Genomic DNA, 7,854 nt, shown 5'->3' with positions numbered 1-7,854 from the left:
TGTAGCTAGAACTCTTTATATGGACATGTTGGACTACTCAATATATGGACGTTTTGGACTCGTCTGCCATGTAACGAGTTCTATGTGCATGGATATTTTGGACTCATCTGTGATTAGGTAGCTCTCTGTTTATGAACATATTGGACTTGTCTGCCATGTAGCTAGCTCTCAGTATGTGGACTTGTTTTACTCATCTGCCATGTAGCTAATTCTTTGTATATGACATGTGGGACTACTCTGCTATGTAGCTAGCTCTCAGTATATGGACACTTTGGACTTATCTGCGATGCAGCTACAACTCTGTATGTGAAAATGTTGCATTACTCTATCATGTAGCTAGCTCTCTGTATATAGACATTTTGGAATTGTCTGCCATGAAGCTAACTCTCTGTATATGGATATGTTGGACTGATCTGTGATGTAGGTAGCTCTCTGTATATGAATATATAGGACTTGTCTAACATGTAGTTGGCTCTCAGTATATGGACATGTTCGACTCATCTACCATGTAGCTAATACTCTGTATATGCACATGTTGGACTATTCTGGCATGTAGCTATCTCTCAGTATATGGACACGTTGTACTCCTCTGCCATGTAGCTAGCTCTCTGTACATAGACATTTTGGACTAGTCTGCCATGTAGCTAGCTCTCTGTACATGGATAAGTTGCCCTGATTTGCCATGTAGTTAGCTGCTTTATAAGAACATATTGGACTTGTCTGCTGTGTAGCTAACTATCAGTATATGGAAATGTTGGCCTCATCAGCCATGTAGTGAGCTCTCTGTGTATGAACATGTTGGACTCATCTGCCTTGTAGCTAGCCCTCTAAATATACACATGTTGGACTCATCTACCATGTACCTTACTCTCAGTATATGGACATGATGGATTCATCTTCCATGTAGTTAGTACTCTGTATATGGACATGTTGAATTACTCTGCCATTTAGCTATCTCTCAGTATATGGAAATGTTGCATTACTCTACCATGTAGCTAGCTCTCTGTATATGGACATTTTGGACCCGTCTGTCTTGTAGCTATTTCTCTGTGCATTGATAGGTAGGACTGATCTGCCATGTAGGTACCTCTCTTTATATGATCATAATGGAACTGTCTGCCATGTAGATAGGTCTCTGTATATGGACATGTTGTATACATCAGCCATGTAGCCAGCTCTCTGTGTATGAACATGTTGTACTCATCTGCCTTGTAGATAGTCCTCTATATACACACATGTTGTACTCATCTGCCTTGTAGCTAGTCCTCTAGATACACACATGTTGTACTCATCTGCCATGTCGCTACAACTCTATATAGGGAAATGATGCACTACTCTGCCATGTAGCTAACTCTCTGTATATGAACATATTGGACTTCTCTGCCATGTAGCTAACTCTCAGTATATGAACATGTGGGACTCATTAGCCATGTAGCCAGATCTCTGTGTAAAAACATGTTGGACTCATCCGCCTTGTAGATAGCCCTCTAAATATACACAAGTTGGACTAATCTGCCATGTAGCTAACTCTCCATATATGGATATGTTGGACGCATCTGCCACGTAGCTAGTACTCTGTGTATGCACATGGTGGACTACCCTGCCTTGTTGCTAGTTCTAAGTATATGGACAAGTTGGACTCCTCTGTCATGTAGCTAATACTCTGTATATGGACATGTTGGAATCATCTGCCATGTAGCTAGTACTCTGTATATGGACATGTTGGACTACTCTGCCATGTAGCTAGCTCTGAGTATATGTACACGTTGGACTTATATTCCATGTAGCTAGAACTCTGTATATGGAAATGTTGCACTACTCTACCATGTAGCTAGCTCTCTGTATATAGAAATTTTGGGATCTTCTGCCATGTAGCTAGCTCTCTGTACATGGATATGTTGGACTGATCTGCCATGTAGGTAGCTCTCTGTATATGAACATATTGGACTTGTTTGCCATGTAGCTAGCTCTCAGTATATGGACATGTTGGTCTCATCAGCCATGTAGCCACCTCTCTATGTATGAGCATGTTGGACTCATCTTCCAAGTAGCTATCTTTCAATATACGGACATGTTGGACTGATCTGTCATGTAGCGAGTAGTCTGTATATATACATGTTGGACAACTTTGCCACGTAGCTATTTCACAGTATATGGACATGTTGGACTCATCTGCCATGTAGCTAGAACTCTGTATATGAAAATGTTGCACTACTTTGCCATGTAGTATTTGGACATTTTGTAACCGTCGGCAATGTAGCTAGCTCTCTGGGCAGGGATATGTTGGAGAGATCTACCATATCGATAGCTCTCTGTATATGAACATATTGGATTTCTCTGCCATGTACCTAGGTCTCTGTATATGGACATGTTGGACACATCAGCCATGTAGCCAGCTCTCCGTGTATGAACATGTTGAACTCATCTGCCTTGTAGATAGCCCTCTAAATATACACATGTTGGGGTCATCTGCCATGTAGCTAGTACACTGTATATGGACATGTTGGACTCATCTGTCATGTAGCTAGAACTCTGTATATGGAAATGTTACACTATTCTGCCATATAGCTAGCTCTCTGTATATGGACATTTTGGACTTGTTTGACATGTTGTAAGTTCTCTGTGCATGGCTATGTTGGATTGATCTGCCATGTAGGTAACTCTCTGTATATGAACACTTTGGACTTGTCTGCCATGAAGCTAGCTCTCAGTATATGGACATCTTGCACTCATGAGCCATGTAGCCTGCTCTCTGTGTATGAACATTTTAGACTCATATGCCTTGTGGTTAGTACTCTATATATACACATGTTGGTCTCATCTGGCCTGTAGCTAACTCTCAGTATATGGACATGTTGGACTCATCTGCCATGTAGCTTGTACTCTGTATAAGGGCATGTTGGACTCATCTACCATGTAGCTACAATAGTGTATATGGAAATGTTGCACTACTCTGCCATGTAACTAGCTCTCTATATATGGACATGTTGGACTTGTCTGCCATGTAGCTAGGTCTCTGTCAATGGATATGTTGAAATGATCTACCATGTAGTTAGCTCTCTGTACATGAACATATTGGACTTGTCTGCCATGTAGCTAACTCTCAATAAATGGAAATGTTGGAATCATCAGCCATGTTTCCAGCTCCCTGTGTATGAACATGTTGGACTCATCTGCCTTGTAGCTAGCCCTCTAAATATGCATATATTGGACTCATCTACCATGTAGTTAACTCTCAGTATATGAACATGTTGGACTCATCTGCTATGTAGCTAGTACTCTGTACATGGACATGTTGGACTACTCTGCCATGTAGCTAGCTCTCAGTGTATGGACACATTGGACTTATCTGCCATGCAACTAGAACTCTGTATATGGAAATTATGCACTACTCTGCCATGTAGCTAGCTTTCTGTATATGGACATATTGGACTCGTCTGCCATGTAGCTAGCTCTCTGTACACGGATATGTTGGACTGATCTGCCATGTAGGTAGCTCTCTGTAATTGAACATATTGGACTTTTCTGCCATTTTGCTAGCTCTCAGTATATGGTCATGTTGGACTCATCAGCCATGTAGCCAGCTCTCTATGTATGAACATTTTGGACTCATCTGCCTTATAGCTAGCCCTCTAAATATACACATGTTGGAGTCCTCTACCATGTAGCTAACTCTCAGTATATGGACATGTTGTACTCATTTGACATGCAGCTAGTACTCTGTATATGGACATGTTGGACTACTCTGCCATGTAGCTAGCTCTCAGTATATGGGCACGTTGTACTCCTCTGCCATGTAGCTAGAACTTTGTATATGAAAATGTTGCAATACTCTGCCATGTAGCTAGCTCTCTGCATATGGACATTTTGGACATGTATGTCATATAGCTAGCTCTCTGTGCATGGATATGTTGGAGTGATCTGCCATGTCTGTAGCTCTCTGTATATGAACATATTGGACCTGTCTGCCATGTAGCTAGGTCTCTGTATATGGACATGTTGGACACATCAGCCATGTAGCCAGCTCTCTGTGTATGAACGTGTTGGACTCATCTGCCTTGTAGCTATCCCTCTGAATATACACATGTTGGGCTCATCTGCCATGTAGCTAGAACTCTGTATATGGAAATGTTGCACTACACTGCCATGTAGCTTGCTCTCTTTATGGACATTTGGGACTCTTCTGACGTGTAGTGAGGTCTCTGCATGGATATGTTGCACTGATCTGCCATGTAGGTAGCTCTCTGTATGAACATATTGGACTTGCCTGCCATGTAGCTAGCTCTCAGTATGTGGACTTTTTTTTTTATTAATCTGCCATGGAGCTAATTCTTTGTATATAGACATGTGGGACTACTCTGCCATGTAGCCAGCTGTCAGTATATGGACACATTGGAATCAACTGCCATGTAGATAGAACTCTGTATATGGAAATGTCGCACTACACTGCCCTGTATCTAGCTCTCTGTATATGGACATTTTGGACTCATCTGCCATGTAGTTAACTCTCTGTACGTGAATATGTTGGACAGATCTGCCATGTAGGTAGCTCTCTGTATATGAACATATTGGACTTTTCTGCGATGTTGCTAGCTCTCAGTATATGTCATGTTGGACTCATCAGCCATGTAACCAGCTCCTTATGTACGAACATTTTGGACTCATCTGCCTTGTAGCTAGCCCTCTAAATATACACATGTTGGAATCCTCTACCATGTTGCTAACTCTCAGTATATGGACATGTTGTACTCATCTGCCATGTAGCTAGTACTCTGTATATGGACATGTTGGACTACTCTGTCGTGTAGGTAGCTCCCAGTATATGGACACGTTGTACTCCTCTTCCATGTAGCTAGAACTCTTTATATGAAAATGTTGCACTATTCTACCATGTACTTAGCTCTCTGTATATGGACATTTTGTAGCTGTGTGCCATGTTTCTAGCTCTCTGTGCTTGGATATGTTGCAGTGATCTGCCATGTCGGTAGCTCTCTGTATATGATCATATTGGACCTATCGGCCATGTAGCTAGGTCTCTGTATATGGGCATTTTGGACGCATCAGTCATGTAGCCAGCTCTCTGTGTATGAACCTGTTGGACTCATCTGCCTGGTAGCTCGCTCTCTAAATATACACATGTTGGGCTCATCTGCCATGTAGCTAACTCTCAGTATGTGGGCATGTTGAACTTATCTGCCACGTAGCTAGTACATTGTATATGGAAATGTTGGACTCATCTGCCATGTAGCTAGAACTCTGTATATGGAAATTTTGCACTACTCTGCCATGTAGCTAGCTCTCTGTATATGAACATTTTGAACTCGTCTGCCATGTAGCTAGCTCTCTGTGCATGGGTATATTGGACTGATCTGCCATGTAGGTAGCTCTCTGTATATGATCATACTGAACCTTTCTGCCATATAACTAGGTCTCTGTATATGGACATGTTGGACACATCAGCCATGTAGACAGCTCTCTGCACATGAACGTTTTGGACTTATCTGCCTTGTAGCTAGCGCTCTAAATATACACATGTTGGACTCATTTGCCATGTAGGTAACTCTCAATATATGCACATATTAGACTCATCTGCCATGTAGCTAGTACTCTGTGTATGTACATGTTGGACAACTCTGCCATATAGCTATCTCTCATTATATGGACACGTTGTACTCCTCTGCCATGTAACTGGAACTCTGTATATGAAAATGTTGCACTACTCTGCCATGTAGCTAGCTCTCTGTATGTGGACATTTTGTAACCGTCTGCATGTAGCTAGCTCTCTGTGCATGGATATGTTGCAGTGAACTGCCATGTCGGTAGCTCTCTGTATATGATCATATTGGACCTGTCGGCCATGAAGCTAGGTCTCTGTATATGGACATTTTGGACACATAAGCCATGTATAAAGCTCTCTGTGTATGAATGTGTTGGACTCATCTGCCTTGTAGCTAGCCCTCTAAATATACACATGTTGTACTCATCTGCCATGTAGCTAACTCTCAGTATATGGACATGTTGAACTCATCTGCCATGTAGCTAGTACACTGTATATGGCCACGTTGGAGTACTCTGCCATGTAGCTAGCTCTCAGTATATGGACACTTTGTAATCCTCTTCCATGTAGCTATAACTCTGAATATGGAAATATTGTACTACTCTGTCATGTAGCTAGCTCTCTGTACATGGACATTTTGGACTCGTCTGCCATGTAGCTCGGTCTCTCTGCATGGATATGTTGGACGGATTTACAATGTAGGTAGCTCTCTGTATATGAACATATTGGTTTAGTTTGCCATGTAACTAGCTCTCAGAATATGCACATGTTGGACTCATTAGCCATGTTGTCACCTCTCTGTGTATGAGCATGTTGTACTCATCTGCCTTGTAGCTAGTCCTCTATATACACACATGCTGGACTCATCTGCCATGTAGCTAACTCTCAGTATATGGATGTGTTAGATTCATCTGCCATGTAGCTAGTACTCTGTATATGGACATGTTGGAATACTCTGCCATGTAGCTAGAACTTTCTACATGGATATGTTAGACTGATCTGCCATGTATTTACCTCTCTGTATATGAACATATTGGACTTTTCTGCCATGTAGCTAGCTCTCAGTATATGGACAGGTTGGTGTCATAAGCCATGTAGCCAGCTCTCTGTATATGAACATGTTGGACTCATCTGTCTTAGAGCTAGTCCTCTATGTATACGCCTGTTGGACTAATCTGCCATATAGTTAACTCTCAGTATATGAACATGTTGAACTCATCTGCCATGTAACTAGTAGTTTGTGTATGGACATGTTGGAATACTCTGCCATGTAGCTAGCTCTCAGTATATGGACACGTTGGACTCATCTGCCGTGTAGCTAGAACTGTGTATACAGAAATGTGCACTATTCTACCATGTAGCTAGCTTTCTGTATACGGACATTTTGTTTTCGTTTGCCATGCAGCTAGGTCTCCGTACATGGATATGTTGGACTGATCTCCATGTAGGTAGCTCTCAGTATATGAACATATTTGACTTGTCTGACATGTAGCTAGCTCTCAGTATATGGACATGTTGGTCTCATCAGCCATATTGTCAGTTCTCTGTATGAATATGTTGTACTCATCTTCCTTGTAGATAGCCCTCTAAATATACACATGTTGGACTCATCTGCCATGTAACTAGTACTCTGTATATGGATTTGTTTTACAATTCTGCCATGTATCTAGCTCTCAGTTTAGGGACACGTAGGACTCATCTTCTATGTAGTTAGAACTCTGTATATGGACATGATGCACTACTTTGCCATGTAGCTACCTCTCTGTATATACAGCTTTTAGATGTGTCTGCCATTTAGCTAGCTCTCTGTGCATGAATATGTTGGACCGATCTGCCATGAAGTTACCTCTCTCTGTATATGAACATAATGGAGTTGTCTCCCATGTAGTTAGCTCTCAGTATATGGACATGTTGGACTCATCTACCATGTAGCTAGAACTATGTATATGGAAATGTTCAATACTCTGCCATGTAGCTAGCTCTTTGTATATGGACATTTTGGACTCGTTTGCCATGTAGCTAGCTTTCTGTACATGAACATGTTGGTGAAAGAATACAACCCTGTCTCACACCTTTCCCAATTTTAAAACATTCAGTGTTCTCATGTTCTGTTCGAACAACTGCTTCTTGGTCTAGGTACAGATTTCTTAGAAGTACAATTAAGTGTTCTGGAATACTCATATTTCTCAATGTTGTCCATAGCTTGTCATGATCCACACCATCGAAAGCCTTTGCATAGTCAATAAAGCACAGGTAAACATCCTTCTGATATTCTCTGCTTTCAGCCAAGATCCATC

This window comes from Chrysochloris asiatica, unplaced genomic scaffold (assembly GCF_000296735.1).
Source record: "Chrysochloris asiatica unplaced genomic scaffold, ChrAsi1.0 scaffold00282, whole genome shotgun sequence".
In the NCBI taxonomy this organism is placed as follows: domain Eukaryota; kingdom Metazoa; phylum Chordata; class Mammalia; order Afrosoricida; family Chrysochloridae; genus Chrysochloris; species Chrysochloris asiatica.
Note: the sequence above shows the minus strand (reverse complement) of the source record.